The sequence below is a fragment of the Lissotriton vulgaris genome, unplaced genomic scaffold (assembly GCF_964263255.1).
Source record: "Lissotriton vulgaris unplaced genomic scaffold, aLisVul1.2 SCAFFOLD_1331, whole genome shotgun sequence".
Taxonomy (NCBI): Eukaryota; Metazoa; Chordata; class Amphibia; order Caudata; family Salamandridae; genus Lissotriton; species Lissotriton vulgaris.
This window is the reverse complement of record NW_028243577.1, coordinates 530,877-548,644: the sequence shown is the minus strand read 5'-3', so window position 1 is coordinate 548,644 and position 17,768 is coordinate 530,877. Positions and strand designations below refer to the sequence as shown.

Here is a 17,768-nt window from a genome sequence, read left to right as displayed (position 1 = left end):
GACTGCGAGGACCACCATCTCCGTGGAGTGGCCCGGGCGGAATCCTGCCTGATGGGATGCAAGGAGGCCATCCTCCTCTATATAAGTAGAGAGGCAGGAAGTAACATGAGCTTCGAGGATCTTGCCGAGGTAGGGAAGAAGAGAAATGGGATGGAAATTGGAAAGAAGAGAGGGATCTAGACCATTTTTTTTTAGAATAGGGAGGACTATGGCGGATTTAAAAGAAGAGGGGACAGATCCAAGAGCCAAAGAGGAGTTAAGGAGAGCAAGAGGGGGAGCAGGACAGTTGGTGAAGAGAGTTTTAAGAATGCATGCTGGCGCGCAATCCACGGGGGAGCCAGACTTGATTTTGACCAAAAGTTTTAAAAATAAATCAATGGAAATGGGAGGGAAAAAAGCGAAAGGGAAAGAGGGACAGATGGAGGGACAAGTGGGAGGGGGTTAAGGCACTGTAGGAATGTTGGCTTTAATCTTCACAATCTTGTCGATAAAAAAGTCGTTAAGTGAGGAACAGAGGGACTCTGAGGGAACCAAACTAGGGGTGGAGCGATCAGAGGTGGCAAGATTATGGACCAGAGAGAAAATTTCACGGGGTTTATTGGCCGCGAGAACTACTCTCTCAGTGAAGTAAGCGGTTTTAGCCGCTAGGATCGCTTTTTTATATTCAGTGAGGAGTGATTTGTATTTGGCGCGCAAAGAAGGACAATAGTTCCGTTTTCAGTGGCGTTCCGACCGCCTGAGGTCGAGTTTAAGTGTGTTAAGTTCTGGAGAGAACCATTTGTGCGCGTCATATGGACGAACCGCCTTGATCTTTCTAAGCGGGGCGACTAGGTCACACGAAGAGGAAAGCCATGTGCCAATGGCGTTAACCTGGGAATCAAGAGGAAGATTAGTGAGCTTAGGAGCAGAGGAAGCCAAAGTGAGCGAGAGGGAGTCAAGGTCGGTTCGATTCCAATTGCGGGCTAAGATGTTTTTCGGAAGGGGGGGCTTGTCGACCGCTCCCAGATGGATGGAGAAGGAAATGAAAAAATTATCCGACCAGACGCATGGGGATATGAGAAGGGATGAGACAATGGGACGTGAGGACCAAATTTGATCCAAGATGTGGCCCTGGACGTGAGTAGGGACTAAGACATGAGATGTAAAGTTTAAACATTGAAGAGTACCTGAAAAATCTTTCGAGGGGAGGTCTTCCCTAGGGTCGCCTGGCCAATAATTAAAGTCGCCGAGCAGAAGGACGGAGGAATTGTTGACCACAAGGGTGGCCATAAGGTCCTGAAGGGAGGATACAAAGGAAGGCATAGATTGAGGGGGACGGTACACAAGGACGACAGTGAGGGGGGCAGAAAGATTGAGAGAGCGGGCCACAAGGTAGTCTACATTAGAAATGGGGGGGTGATTGAGAAGTTGAAATTTGAGGGTTGACCGAATGATCATCGCCACCCCTCCCCCCATCTTACCGCCCGGACGATCAGCCCGGAGGGCATAATAGGTGTCAGGAAAAATGGCTAGGAGGTCGGGAAGGGAGTCAGCAGTGAACCAAGTTTCGGTCAGAAAGAGGAAATCCGGGGAATCAGTGGTCAGAAGGTTAAAGAGAGCTGTCTGATGTTTGACAGCAGAGCGGGTGTTAAGCAGTAAAGCAGAAGCTACAGTAGGGACAGGGACGAGGGGGGAACAAGGGACTAAAGGGGGGTCAGCAACGGGTGGAGTGGTACTAGAAGGAACCGGAGTCGGGTGAAGAGGGGAAGAAACAAGAATACCAAGTGTGTCAAGGTGTCGCAAGAGTGAAGGTGAGGGTGGGGAGACAGCAGTGAGAGCTATAAGTTGAGCTGAGGTGTACACCATGGGAGGGGCAGAGTGCATGGCCCCTGGTCCCAGCCCGTCGCGGACAGGCACAGACGGGCTTAACTTAGGCGCAACTTCGGCGCGCCTTCGTCGCGCTACCTGCGCTCGTCCGCTGCGCGGCCAGGATTGGGTAACCATTAAATAGGGACACATGGGGAGGAGGATCGGAGGGCGTGGCAAGGGGGGAGGGGCCAAAGAACTGCAGCGCCGAGCCCAGACCCGCCCAAGATGGTGGAGCTGCCCGTCCCACTCCAAGAGTCAGGCAAGGAGGGGGCGATCAGCGGAGGCGGTCTGGGTCGCGTGCAGGACAGGGGCAGCCAGGAAGCGCTAGGTGCGGAGCGCTGAAGAGCTGAGCAGGTAGGTGAAAACCACTGTGCACCGCGTTGAGTTGCCGTTGCCAAGGCTTGTTGACTCTCTTCACCAGAGCTCTTTAGGCGCCAAAAAGCTCCAGCCTCAAGCATCTCTTGCAGCCAAGATCTTTGTCCTCACCGCATCCTTTGCACCGTGGGCATGCATCTTTGGTGAGCTGCTCGAGGTTCTCTTGCAACTCCGGTGCCTCTGTCCTGTGGGTGATCTTGAGTGTCTTCTTTGGCTTCAGTAATCCCCCCTGCTTACTCGGGGGCCTGCTCTGACTCCCTTGCTCATGGGGAGTCACTTGGACCTTGCTTGTCCCGACACTGCACCTTTATCGGCTACCACGTTGATTGCGGTTGCCAAGACTTGTCTGTTCTCAAGACGGACACCGACCCCTCAGCTCTCGACATTCAGCGTGGGACAGCTCTTGAATGGCTCCTGGTCTTCCTCAGTGTCACCTGGTCCACACATCTGCGGCTCTAAGGTCATCGTCAACTCTCCTGCATCTCCTGACATCGGTGGGCCTTCGTCTTCTGTGCCCCCTGGTCACTCCAGAGTCTCATAGATACTGTCCCCTCTGCTTGCAGGTACTTCTCAACTTAAATCCACCATTAGGGTCCACCGAACGCTTTCATCTTCTTTGTCAGCGGCATCTTCCTGAAGTCCTCCATTGTGTTCGACAGTAGTTTCCGACGTCATTTCGCACCTATGCACCCGGCTTCCCTGGTGAAGGTATCCTGAGTCCTAGGGTATCCACTGGTGGGGTGACTCTCCAACCTTCTGCCTTCCATGGGGTTTCCTGAGGGTCCACTGGGAAAGGTCCTTCCTCATTAAAATTACAACCGCAACTTACTTATTGACTTGAATTGAGTGCCCTGTCATGTTCCCACTCTGCACACGGCCTCTGTGTGGTTCCTAGATACTCTCCTCGGCTCTTCTACGTCTTCTAGGTCCACTCTTGTCTTGAGTCGTGGTTTGCAATCCACTATTTTAGCACAAGGTTTGGTCTCCCCCTGAGACCACTGTGAATTTGTGCTAATGAATGTTTAATTTGCAAAGTATATGTGTACTCTGTTCTATTTCCAGGTAGGAGATATTGTTATGTGTTAGTGAGTGTCTTATAATAGATACCTATTTTTATAAATACACTGTGTCGTTCTTTTTCACTTAGCCTATACCAATAAGATTAGGGTCTGGTAAAACAAGCTCCTTTACACTTCTTCTGGACTAAGCCTGAAGGCTGCTCTCCACAGCTACCACTTAGTGAGATTTCTAAGGTTGTCTATGACCACTAAAATCACCATAAGGTTTGTCTGGGTTAGTGCAAGCTACACTTACATAAGTGAGCACCATATACTAGGCCAGCTTCTCTCATAGGTTATGATTGACCATTGAACATGGAGGTGAACGGGGGACACCAAAGTACCTACCTATATTACACTAATTATGAATATGATACAACAGTCAATGCTGCAGAGGGGTGTCATGCTGTCTCTAGAAGGGGATCACACAACATCATTAGGAAACTTTCATGCCTGTATGCAAGCAACCGTAAAATGGCTAATAAATAACTCCTTGCAATTTAACAGTAAAAAAACTGAGAGTTTACACTGTGCGATAGGGAAAGTGGTTCCTACACTTCCAATTGATTTCTGGCCTACCCCACGGATGTACCTTTGGTACTTGTTGAGAAGGTACGAAATCTAGGAGTCAGTTTTAATAATAAACTGAACCTAGTGACTCAAGTTAATAAAATTGTGGGGAGTAGCTTCTCAATTATTAGAACACTTAGGAAGATTCTTTGATGTTACCAATCCAGGCCAGAGCTCTAGTAGTAAGGAGTGTTATCCTGAGTCGTCTGGATTATTGCAACTCCTTGCTACTGGAGTCTCCTAGGTATTTGATTGGGAGGTTACAAAGAGTCCAGACTGTGGCAGCAAAGCTTGCCCTTATGAGACCACAACGATCTTCAGCATCTCAGAGCTGCACTGGATTCTTGTTCTGCAGCGGATACAATTCAAGTCACCATGCATTGTCCATAAGGCGCTGCATGGACTTGGGCCTAAAACATTGCAGAACAAATTCAGATGGTATGCTCCCACCCGTACTCTCCGCTCTTCCTCTGCTAAGTTGGTAAAAATACTGAGGATTAAAAGAGCTACTTCAGGGGGTAGGGCCTTCGGTACTGTAGCTGCCAGGCTATAGAACGGTCTGCCCAACTAACTGAGTCAGTTGCAGAACCTGCTATTGTTCCGTAACAATAAAAACGTGGCTCTTTCCAAGAAGATAGCAGGTCAATATTGTACGCTTCTGCAGCGGGCCTAACGGTAGTTTATATGTATCTCAGCACCAGGATGCCCGTAGGGTTACAGTGTGCTTTACAAGCATACTTAATAATAATAATAATAATAATAATAATGATAATAATAATAATAATAATATTAATAATAATAATATTAATAATGCCTTGTGATGTATATCCCCTTTCATTGTGTATCTGCTTTATGTTTTTTGATGGGTTTTTATGTTGTGTGCAGGTTAATGGGCTATAGCTAGAGGTGGGCATAACTGGCATAATTCTCTGCAGCGTAATTACTTGTAACTACTGCAAAATTATATGTAGTAATTTAGTGATAAATGTAATGCAGCATTTAACACTATTTTCTAACTAAAATGAATGCACCCTTGCTTCCAAAATGGGTCAAAAGATGCCTTTTTGAACTGCGCAAATAACTCTAAATGCTGCAGGACGCCAACAACAGTAGCCAGCAGGTCCTCACATGATTTTCGTTTGTTTTTCCTGTGCTCCTGCTGCAGGATATTTGCCCAAAATAATTCCAGCATCTTAATTACTCAAACTGGCACTTGCAATTTTTGCAATTTTACATCACAAGAGTAAATCGTAATTACTGAAAATACTCTAATTACTCTGGCGTAATTAAAATTACTCTGAGTAGGCGTTGCCTGGGAGGCAACGGAGTAGGACTTGCTTTTACTGCTCTCCGTCTCCCCAAGGCCTATCGACCACCGCAGGACAATCAAGCTGTTGTCCTTTAGCTCCAATGACCTCTGTTTCTGCCCTGCTTCTGGCTGAGGAAGTTGGATGCCTAGACGAGGGAGCCTAAATTGGCCAAAGTGATGAGGAGACCAATTGCAATTGAGACGGGCCATTGGCGCCATCTTCCCTCCAACAGCTAATGCACTGCCTCCGCAGCAGGGGCTGAGTTTAGGCGCCGAGGCAAACCCACTTTGATCTGGGCTTACTGCCCTCATGATGAAGAGGGGGCCCCTGTAGCTGGCTGATGTGAAGCCCTCTGGTAGTGGTGTGTGGTGGCTTGGTTTGTGGCGGGCCCGAGTGCTAGCAGCCCTTCTCCTTGCCTGGCAACACACATCCCTGACTCCCAGGCATTAAAAGCATCGCCGCTAGAGACAACTTTCCTTTCTTGCTGCCTGGAACTCCGCTGAGGCATGGGAGGATCTGTCATGGCTGGAGCAGATCCTCACTGTTGCCCTGTATGGGCGGCTGTGACATTGCAGGACCTACGGTGGGTGTGGTGAAGACAGCAGGGCAAACGTACTAGTGCCGAGGTCACCTGAGAAGTGAGACTGATGGTGTCTGGGACCCAAAGCCCCTTGCTGCTGACAGAGGGATCTCTGCCTGGGCCAGCTGGGATGAGCCACTGCCTGTTCCCTCAAGCCAGAAGGTGACATTGCCTCCTCACTGCTTGGGGGTGTGCCTTGCCGCTTGGAAACAAGTACTCAACTGCAGCTGTGGCCTGAGATGTGCTGGGCAGCCTGCTCGAAGAGACATGGGGTGTAACCATATGGTAAAGCCCTGGACCTGGGGGCAGTGAACCATGAGACACCACAGAGACCTATTGCGGACTCCTAGAAGACGCTAATTCTGCTGCCGCACCCTTGATTGGGATCTGCAACTTTGCCTCATAATTGTCTATTCCCCACAAAAGATAGATGCTTAACAAAAAGGCACACATTGGGACACTTGGCAACCTTGCTGCCTGCAACTGGGGACCAACATAGTCTGCTGGCGGGCCAATTGGGTCGAAGGATACAGCCAGGCCCATGTCCAACACTCCAGGGTAGCTGCTACACTGCCTGGATTTACTTCCACACTTGTAAGGATGTATGCTCTTACTGAACCCCACATTGGCGGTCCCAGCAAGGAGACTTAAGGTTAACCAGAGCAGCGCCTCAAACAGGGGTGGGCTTGTGCCTCGAGCTGACCGGATTGGCACAGCGCAGCTCTCTCTGAGGGGGAGTATGAGAAGTGGGCCCTACTGCCTAACAGCCGCTGGTCTTGACACAGCAAGAGCTAACTTGGGGATCGCTGCCCGAGCCTTGCAAGCTGTGTGATGCTCCTCAATGCAGAGACACTAATAGACTTGCATTTATGCATTTAAAAAATAAAGTTTTTAGATTTTTTAAGCAAAGGTAGTGGTCCCTGGGACCACTTCCTGCCCTTAAAAAATATTTTCCTACCATGTCATGAAGGGGAAGGGGACCCCTTCTCATTTGTGATTCCATTACAACCCTCTTGAAGAGGGTGAAAATTTGCGAGTGTTTTGCGACCGCAATTGCGCTCACAGAACATTCATACATGGGTTAGTGAGTCGCTATTTTGAAGAAAACACCCCTTCCAAATACCGAGTCTCTAAACACTTTTTTGCGAGTCGCAATTCATTTGCTACTTTCAAAATTGTGTTAGTACATGGCCATTCCAATTTTAGCATGCTCAAACGGGTTGCTAACCCGTTTGCACATGCTAAAATTGGTCGTACATCTGGCCCTGAGGACCCTTCCCAGTGGACTTCAAAGACACCCCGTTAAAGACAGAAGGTTGGAGAGCCACCTCACCCATGGATACTGAAGTACCCAAGTTACCTAACCCAGGAAAGCTGGGTGCATATGTGTGAAGTGGTGTTGGAAACCGCAGTCAGAGGACTTCGAAGCAGAACCGCTGCTGGAGGAGGAGAAAGTGTCAGTTGGAATCCAAATGTGGATTCTTGTTGAAGAGCAACTGAAAGCAGAGGGGACAGACTGTGGGTAACTTGAGATGGACCAGGGGCTCAGAAGGAGAATGCCCACGGATGTCGGGTGCTTCAGGCTAGTTGACGGTAACCATGACTCTGCAGCTGCGGTGACTAGGCAATGCTGAGGATGACCATGAGCTGGATCCGAGATGTACCACACAGACTGTCGTGTGCTAAGGGGTCAGTGTTGGGCAGGAGCACCAACAAACCTTGGCAAAAGCAACCCACGCAGGAAGTCAAGGAAGTTTACTGTTCGGACCAGCAAGGCCGAGAAGACTCACCAAACGTAGGGGAGTCAGGGTAGGCCCCAAGAAATCAGGGAAGCCCAAGGAAATTTAAGATGAACCTCAATTGGACCCACAGTCCGGAGGTACAGGAGTCATGAGAGGACCTCTGGCAGCTTCGCAAAACAACAGGCCACGGAGCACATGGTGCAAGGTGGTTGAAGATCTTTGTAGGGAGAGTTGCCAGGGGTTGGGGCTACTTGGAGGCCAATGCACTTGTTGCAGGATTGCCAACAAGCACATGCACTTTCAAAAGTATGCGGTGCACAGGGATTCGGGTATTGCAGCCCCGCAAGGGATTCTGACCTCAAACTCAGTGAGAGGGGAGCTTGGATCTTGCGGGACATAGTAGCCCACCTCCTGTGTTGCAGAACCTTTTGGAGTACGTAGGAGCTCAGGATCAGAAGAGCAGTCAGCAGTGTTGCAGTGCCTGCAAATGCAGGGGAGTGACTCCTTCACTTCAAGGGTGATTATCTTCAGGTGTCTTGGATGCTCTACAGGGCATGCACAGATTCTGTATGGTGTACAGGCACAGACGATAAAGCACACTGAGAGTGATACGAAGTCAGGCCCAAACGAAGTCCAGCTAAGTCCAGAGTGCCCTGACAGTCAAAGAGCAGTGGTTTCAGTTCAGAGTCTTGTCCACAACAAATCTAAGGTCCTACAGCCAGGTAAGCCCTTAAGTACCCATGGGAGAGGGTTGGAAAGATCTGGGGACCCTCCAAGGGGGAAGGGGGGTTTGACAGGGGGGGTATCTACCATGTCCTGTGTTCAGGTTTGCACCAGAGCTCCCAGGACTGGTTTAAACTGTACTATGCACAGGGACACCAAATTTGCCCCTCATGCAGTCTTTCAGTTGCTGGCAAGCGCACCCACCCAGCCCTAATACAATCAATACTGTCTGGGAGGTGGTCACACCTCCCTGTGACAAAATGCATATTGTCCTGCCTGTCCCTGCTTGGCTCAGCAGCAGAAGGGCAGAAGTATGTCTCTGGTCAGTAGCAACCTTTTTGTGCTGTCTGGAGCTAGATGGCTGGTACCGTGACCACCAGGAGCCCCTTGAAGGATGCTTCTGAGGGGTGGAATCATACCTCCGATACATGTTACCAGTGTGGGGATGTGATTCCAACATATTTGACACCAAAAACGATAGGGCTTGTTTCAGCCATTTTAGAGTTGGTCTTAACGCGTTCACATAAAGCCCCTCTATAGTAGTATATGGCTGCTTTACCGACCAACCCGGGAGAATGGACTCCATAGGCTGCATGGGTGTCCTGCTCATGCAGGGAAACCTTCTCACTTAGAACCAAGCACCCTGCCCTCGGGATTGTAACGGCCTGCTAGAGGGGTGACTTATAGGTTTTACGTGCAGTGGCCCTGAGATATAGTAATCCTATATCTTAATTAAGTGGTGCATGCACCAACTTACACAGACTGCAATGGCAGTCCTGTAGGTCCATTTTGCATGGCCTCTCATGGGTGGCATAATACATAATTCAGCACATGGGAGGCTTCTGGGGTACCTATGCCCTGGGTACATATGTACTATATACTGGAGACTGACAAGGGTAACCCAGTATCCAATCTGGAGAGTACCTAAGTACATAACACAACAGTTTTGGGAGAAAGCAGATAGACTGGGGTCACGATTAGCAGGATCCCAGTCAGACTGGTCAAAAACAGCATTACATCCAGCAAAATTGGAGGTAACGATAAGAAGCATATCCTCCTTTCCTACCGCGCCGCAATAAAATCTGCATCCGGGGAGTACTCAGGGGAGTGGAAAGCAGTGACATCATGTCCTTTACTGCGGTACTGTTGCAGAAGGTTTGCAGGGATGAAAATGCCTCCCTGTCTGCTTTAGATAGGGCTCACCGGGTGACAACTGCCAATGAATGGTCATGCAGAGATGGTCCCTGAGATCCTGACATCCTGACCAGGGTACAAGAAGCTATCATTTGCGCAGCCAGGGATAAGAATGAACTTATGCTTCGAGGATAATCGATACAACTCTACCAAGGTCTCTCTCCTATTATCTTGAGGAAACATTTTGACTTCAAGCCTGTCACTGACAAGCTACGTACCTTGGGAATCCACTATCAATGGCGTCATCCCTTTGCTCTTCTGTTCCAATGGGTGGGCAGATGCCACTCAATGAGGTCTCTAACGAAGGCGAAAACCCTGCTGGGATTCCCAGACCACTCTCAGAAAGAAGTTGCCCCCCTGTCCTCGGCCCCCCTCCTCCCCGGGCGGGATCTCAAACCTCAATGGTCCATGGTTTTACCATAAAGGCCCAATGAACGGCAAGCAGAGACATCCTCACAAGAAACCAATCGCGATATTATCAATCACCTCCATAGCCTTAGTGTGGATGCCTCCACTGCTCACTCAACCACAGGCTTCTTCTGAATTGAAATACCACCCAGCACGACCCAGCGTCAATGGGAATGAACTGCTGTTGCCTGGTTTCTTCCTGTCCTGCTGCTGGTGGCGATGGGCCTCGGGGTCAGGAGGGCCCTGGCAACACTTGGACTCCAACACTCCAGTATCATCTCTGATGGCTGCCCCCCCCATCGACTTCCTCTTCTGGAGCGTGACTCCCCTAGCGGGTTTGGAGCACTTCAGTGCCGATCTCTGCAAGTTAAAGAAGTCACAGTCGGACCCTGTTGGTCTGTTGTTACCACTTTTTATATGTTTTTTCTTGCAGGTTGTGTCTTCTTGGCAGCGGGACATAAGAGATGTTATAACTTCTACTACCGGCTCCAGGGGTGGATGCTTGGGCCCGGCCCTCGGATAGACAGCTAAGTATGGGTGAATTTTGGGGATTTGCGGTCCGCAAATTCACGCGAAATTGCAAACAAATCCGCGAGCTCGCGAAAAAATTAGCGAACTTGTGGATTTGTAGTTTTGCACAAATAGACTCTACTTTCTATACTTCTACTGGCTAATCAGTAAGTGCTACCTCGTTGGGTAAATGTATAGTGCTTTTCCTACACTACAGCTGTCAGAAGAGTTGTCTCCAGTGACCATGTGTGTGTTTCTATGCCATCGCGCCGAAGGGTGCCGGGGTCCCTTGAGTGAGCTGCCCATTATAGTGGGTAAATGGCGGGAAGACGATGCACACAGCTAGTATGTGGGGTGGGGCTAAATAGGTGGACTTCTATGCGAGTTCACATGCCTCTTGTGTGTACAAAAGGTCAGAGACCAATCAGAGCAGCAGATGAGCAGACAGAAGCCCCTGGTCACATGAACTGCACGGAGATTGCGCTCGTGAAAGTGAAGGACGCAAAGGCCTCCATCCAGCATCACAGCTAGTTTTCGACGGTAGATATGGGGAGAAAGTAAAACTGCCCAGTCTCGACAAAGATCACGATTGTTTTTGGGCTGATGAATGCGTTACTGAATTTGAGCTTCAACTCAGGCACCTGCTTTATTTATATCTGTAAGTGCTTCCTGTTGAGGTTTAATTTTTGTGACAGGAAGAGCATCGTGCCAGGATGAACCCTGCCCTTCATATTTATCCAGAAGACGCCACCGGTTTGTGAGATACCTCTACTCAACTGCCAAACTTGCGGGGCTTCTAAAAAAAATCCACCGCGAGCGGATTCGCAGATTTTTCGGCAATTTTGCAAGATTCGAGGTTTGCAAAATTGCCGGAAATCCGCAAATTCTGGGAGTTGAACTGATTTTGCGCCCATACTTATAGACAGCACTCTCCCCCACGACCCTCCTGATGGGTTGCCGGCGCATTGGGCCCCTGGGTACACTTCTGATACTGCCATCATTGGGAGGAGGCAGGGTGGAGTTGAGTATCCCCCTTGCTGAGCAGGTCACTCCAATTTAATCCCTTGCTGCCTTACAGATACAACATTTTATGCACACTCCCCAACTCTACACCTACTTTGGGCGCCTTTAAGCTGATATTAAGCATGGGCGGAAAATCCGTTCCGCTCGCGGATTTTGCAGATTTTCGGTAAATTCGCAATGCGCGAACTCTCGCGAATTACCCGAAAATCCACAAATTCGCACGCAGCGGATTTTTTTGCTTGGTGATACAATATTGCGGCGTGCGGCGTTCACTTATCGTCATTCAGCATTTGCCGAGTTGTTTTTCTCGATATTTTGCGAGTGCTGCGCCATTTTGGATCTTGCTGCGGGATCCCGCGGGAGTTTGGCGACGCATTGCGAGAGTTCGCAATTGCGAACATGTAGATGCGGTGGGCAGCAACAATCTCGCACTCGCGAAATTACAAAATTTGCAATTCTGCACAAGAAATCCACCAGCAAGCGGCATACACCTTCTGAAAATGATGATTTTTATCAGAATAACTCCTCAGGTTGACATTTGCCTGCACTTTTTTGGATTTGAGGCCTTTTTGACTTTCTTTGGATCACTTTTGTATTAGAAATCAACTTTCACAAGTAAGTTTGTTTGGGGCATTACAGTTGCTGTTCTGCAGAAAAACAAGTTTTGCAAAACTGAAAGCTCTCAGCAGGTGCAAAAGGTCACTCATCATTAGTAACCCTTCCCTGTAGTGCTTCCTGAGGGGCCCCTCCAGAGTTCAATTGCCTACGTTTGTTTGGGGCATTACAGTTGCTGTTCTGCAGAAAAACGAGTTTGGCAAAACTGAAAGCACTCAGCAGGTGCAAAAGTTCAAACTCATCATTAGTAACCATTCCCTGTAGTGCTTCCTGAGGGGCCCCTCCAGAGTTCAGTTGCCTACTTGCAACTATTCTATGACCCTGCTCTGACCCACACAGCAGGCTCATAGAATAGCTACAAGTAGGCCACAAAGGTCCTGGAAAAAAAAATTGCACTGCAACAGAAAGCAAATTACAGATAAGGAAGCAGGTGCCAGACAGGAAGTTTACATTCAGTGACACATTAATCAATACCAAATTAATTCATGTCAGTTGAAGCAGGGCAGGTGTGCTTGCTTTCCCCCCCCATAATATACAGTGATGAATCAGAGGGTGGCGGTGATGTACCAGAGGGTGGCATGGGTGAATCAGAGGGTGGCAGTGGTGAAACAGAGGCTGCTGTGAACCTGTGATGATGAACCAGACGTAGAAACAACAAAGTCACGACCGTTGCGAGCCGACAAGTAAATTCGCAATTGCGAACTGGTACAAAACCCTCGCGAACTGGCAGAAACCCTTGCGAACACAAAACAAATCCGCAGATTTTGCGGATTGCGAGTTCGCAAATACGCAAATTCACGAGCGCCAGATTCGCAAAATTCGCCCATGCTTAGCTGATATCCATGAATGTAAGAGCAATTAAGTCTCCAAATGAATGCAAAAAATCTGGTGTTATGTCCTGCAGCATGAATCAGATGTCCTCCCACTTGATCAGAGCTAAGATTCAAGTGGGTGAAATGGGATGGGCTGTAGTGGAAAGAAATAAACAGGAGTCCTTTCAGACTTATTACCAAGAGTTATATGCTCAGGAAGATTCCTTCCCCACGCTGCTTCACTCATACTTAGCTGAGAGTCAGTGGGATCCCCTACACCCACAACACGCTGCCCTTTTAGATGAACAATTCACTGCTGAATAATTACACACAGCGGTCTGCGCCGTTCCCTTGGGCAAAACACCCAGTCCTGATAGACTCTTGATCCTGTCCTACCAGCTCTTTCTGCCCCACCTTCAAGAATAGCTGCTGAGACTCTTCAACTCCTTTACATGGGTCACAGTCCTCAGGCCCACAATGGCAGCCGCCAGAAATATCCCTCATACTCAAAACAGGCAAAGACCCAGCCCTCTGCTCCTCTCTTGCCCCATAGCTCTACTCAATACAGATGCTAAGCTTTTCACCAAAATATTAGCTGCACGATTGGAACCATATCTACCGGGCCTCAATAGCTCTGATCAGGGGAGCTTCATTTATCACCGGCAGGGAACAGGCAATGTTCGCTGGATAGCACACTTGGTGGAAAAAATGAATATTTTTGATTTCCTGGCGTGCTTTCTCTCGCTTGACATGTAAAGGCCTTTGACCGTGTAAATTGATCTTATCTATACACAGTGCTGAATAAAAAAGGGCTGGGACAGGGCTTCATCACTAAAAGTATGGCCTCCTACGTGGCACCAGTAGCCAGTATCTGCATTAAGGGGCAAACCACGAGACCAATAGCTCTTGAATCGGAGTATGCGGCAGGGGTGCCTGCTATCACCCTTACTTTTCGCCCTGGCCTTTGATCCTCTCGCTATCAAAATCAGCAATATTGACACTGTAAAGGACATACCTTTTGGTGGCCAAACATATAAGATAAGCTTGTTCACAGATGATCTCTTGCTTACGTTAATGCAACCTGCCCAGTGTTGTGGAGTGACTGTAGGCCTACGAGGCTGGGTCTGGTTTTAAGATCAATATGGCCAAGTCGTCAATGCTTAATCTCATTATTCTGGCCTTAACTCTCCAGAGCCTAGTGCCCTTCCAGTGGTCTTCAGACTCCATCAAATACTTAGGCCTTAATATCATCTCCATCCTTACCTCCTGGTTTCGGGCCAACTAGCCCTCTCTCCGCAGCTTCATCCTGGCTGATTTTCAGAGGTAGAAGCTCCTTCATATTTCCTGGCTGTGGTATACAAGCGTCATAAAAATGAATGTACTTCCGTAGGTCCTCTATCAATTTTAGACACTGCCCACGTCGATCCCACAGGGTGATATCCTGCCCCGCAAAGGGACATTCGCATTTTTATATGGAATAGGAAACAACCCCGAATAGCTCACACCTTGCTGATGCTGCTTCGGGACTGGGGCTGCTTAGCTTGCCTCGAACTTCTAGAGTATTATTGGATGGCTCACCTATGTTATATTTCTGGGTAAGTGGTTTGGGAAAGCGAGAAGCACTGGTTCCACATGGACTGCACAGCTGCATGAAGGACCCTGTGGGACTTTGCTTGGTTGCCTAAACATACCGTGCATACGGACTAGGATGGTATTGGAGATTTGGAGCTGGGTGGCCCTAAGGAGAGGACTGACTACTTTCCTATCCTGCGTAGATGCACTGATCTGTCAAGAAAAGTGTCTCCCCAGAGCACTCTGTTTCAAAAGCGTTTCAATAAAGTTCAAATAAAGGTGCAGTGCATGTAGATCGGTTTCAAAGTTATTCTTTACTTGTGCATTTTTTTATATATTTCTTCTCATTATTTACAAGTGTTTTAACTCATTGGCCCAATGCATTTCGGGCGGAGCCCTTCCTCGGGGGCCCTGTACAATCCTGTTCAGGCGAGTCTAATAGTCGCGCTGTGATAGGGAAAATATCGAGAAAAATAGTCGCGGAGGTCCGTAGTGGAGTCCAGTGAGAATGTTCGCGTTCCGACTTGTTTCCGCGTTACTTTCCTATCCTCTCATACCCCCATTACCCACAACCCAGCTTTTCCTTCTGGACTATCACCCCTTTCCTTTCATAGCTGGAGTGAGGGGGATTGTCAGACGCTCCAGGACCTCCTTATTGGAGGTACTACGAAGTTGTTTGACAAATGCAGAGCAGAACTGAAACTCGCACTCACCACGCGACTCCAATACCACCAGCTGTGGCACTGGGCGCTACACCCTGCGGTTTACCCGATGACTACCCACACTTACACACTATTTGAGAGGCTAGTACAAGCCTTCCATGGGACACAATGACTCATAGCCAACACATACCAAGTGCTGAAAGATTCCGTCCTGCTTCCTCCACTTGCTGAATGGTACTTCTTTCTTTCACACATCTTTGCCTTTTGATAGACTAAGACCTGTACATGTTATGTTAGTTAATTGTTTTCAAGTTTTTATACAGCTGTACAATTCAGAACTTAAAGTGTTAAGTTACGAGGGGTAGACTATTACTACTATTTCTCTGTATTGGCTAAAGTCCTGCTACTATGTGACATGGAATGCGTCTGTACACATTGCTATTGCAAGGCTTATTTGAACATCTCTCTGGCCTGTAAATCCTCTTGTCGATGATGCCACGTACATTTTTTATTTTGTGATAATCAATAAAAATAAATTTTGTAAAAAATGTCTCTGAGGCCTAGTTTTAGCACCTTCAGTTGGAAGCATCAATTTGGGAGTTGGGTGGGGGTTTGGGACACTATTAGTTGTTGAATTGTTGTACTACACATTGCTGCAACTAGCCCACTGATTAGCGACAGTTGTATGCACAACATTCTCAAACATCCTTAATCTGGTTCTATGGCACCATATAAAAAAGTGATCACATGCTTCATGTGAACTAATATGGGTATGTAAGACCGCCATAAAACAAGATGAATACTGACATACTTGGACAGACATGCAATTGACATTGCATTCCTACAACAGACGCACATCACCCCTGGGCACCCACATTCTTTTCCTTTAAAGTTACCCCACTTAGGTACTTTGCATCGCATGATTCATACTCCTGAGGAATGCGCATCTTTACGAGACCTCACATAGATTTCAAAATGCACCATGAACAATTTTGAATTCTGCATGTTGGAGAATATAAAGTTAGTACTGATTGATATTTACACACTGAGAATAGATACCACCTCTTTTTTCTCTGACATCTTTACCAAGGGAACAAACTCTAATGTTATTACAGTGCTGTAGGATGGAGATTTTATGTCAGCATTTTGATTCATGACATAATGGAATTCCAAGGATTGCGGGATGTGGAGCTATGGCCTTCTGAAAAAGAATGTTGTGCTGTTCCTCAGTGGACGAACAAGGGAAATTGACACCAACCTAACCTTATGGGTTCAGTGTTGGGTGTACATTTATTGGATTATAATGCCCTCTCACACTCAAAAGGATGTCATGCTTCATCATCTGGGCTGCTCCTCGTTGGGTCGGCGCGGCAGTGCAATACCCAAAGAGCTCCCTGTAGTAGGGGGACTTTGGTGGAGATCTTCTTCCAATAGCCGTATGGTGAAGTGGGAGTGAGGGGCCAGTACTGTGCAGATGTATAATTTGAATACGGGGTTTAAAATAGGGCTTGGAGTTCCTGTGAGAACAATTTTTAATCAATAGGTCTCCTACCCTAACTAAAATGAAAAATGGGTGCTCGGCTAAGAGTTATGTCTTAGGTCTAAGTGTCTCTATTCATGCAATGAGTTCAACATGTTTCGCGCTCTATGTAGAAGTATACATGCGATTCATCATGACCTATCATGTGAAAACTATCTACACTCTAGGGTTAGTGACATAGCAACATACTCACATCAACCAAACAACTACCTAACTGTGTACCTGTCAAACCTGGAACTACCCAATGTTGTAAGCTACCCAGGCATCAGCAGTACCCGGTAGGTCAGCCAAGAGGGGTTCCTCAAGTGCTGGACAAGTTTTGTGCGCTGTTGTCATGTCTCGGATGGACCTACCCACATCTACCCAGACCCAGTAGTTAGGGTAGGAGACCTACTGATTAAAAATTGTTCTCACAGGAACTCAGAGCCCTATATTAGTTTGAAGCAACAAAGGCCACTATTGTAGTCTGACTCTACCTTACTCATCATGGGAGAGGAAAATGAAAGACGGGCGGCAGCTCAGACTATGCTGGCACGCGCACCTGGCAAAGTGGACAGTATGCAAATAAATATGAAAAACGATACCTCTCTTAACTTCAAATTGAAATGTTTTGAGAAACTGAAAAAATCTGAAACGGCAAAATGGTGGTAAGCAGTTTCATTACAGGACTATCTGGATAAAAACATGGTTCCCTCGAGGTCTACGGATATATATAACACCATCATATGAATCATCTAACCAACAGATGATGGATGATTGGGTGGAAAATTCCATCAAAAGTTCAAGAACTATGCTCAGTATATTGGTGAAATATGCTTGGGAGGATAGAGAGGCTCTTCTGCTGGAAATCGCATCATTAAAGGAAGAATTCAGCAACAGCAGTGAACAAGGATTCATTAACAAATTCAAAAAGGAACTTAAATCCAAATTAAAAGAACACTCAGAGGACATAAAAATATGTAAACAAAGGAAGTTTAACAGGGACTGTGTGGATTATGAAAGCGGTCAAATACTGACTTACAGCCACAAGTATGACCATTTATATGAGAATCTACCCACCATCATACAAAAATAAGCCACAACCATTGAGATCACTGACCCTTCATCTGTAGAAGCCAGCGACACCGATATCTCCCTGACTACAACAAGCTAAACATCAGAAATATTAATCCCTTCCAAACTGGAATCTTTTTTGGACACATACCGGCGCCTGAAAAGGGGCCAGC

At 47.6% G+C, this 17,768-nt stretch overlaps 1 pseudogene; it reads right to left on the bottom strand.

Moving 5' to 3' along the window:
• Positions 1-441: 441 nt before the first annotated feature.
• Positions 442-1,998, bottom strand: LOC147668299 (uncharacterized; annotated as a pseudogene).
• Between the last annotated feature and the right edge of the window lie 15,770 nt (positions 1,999-17,768).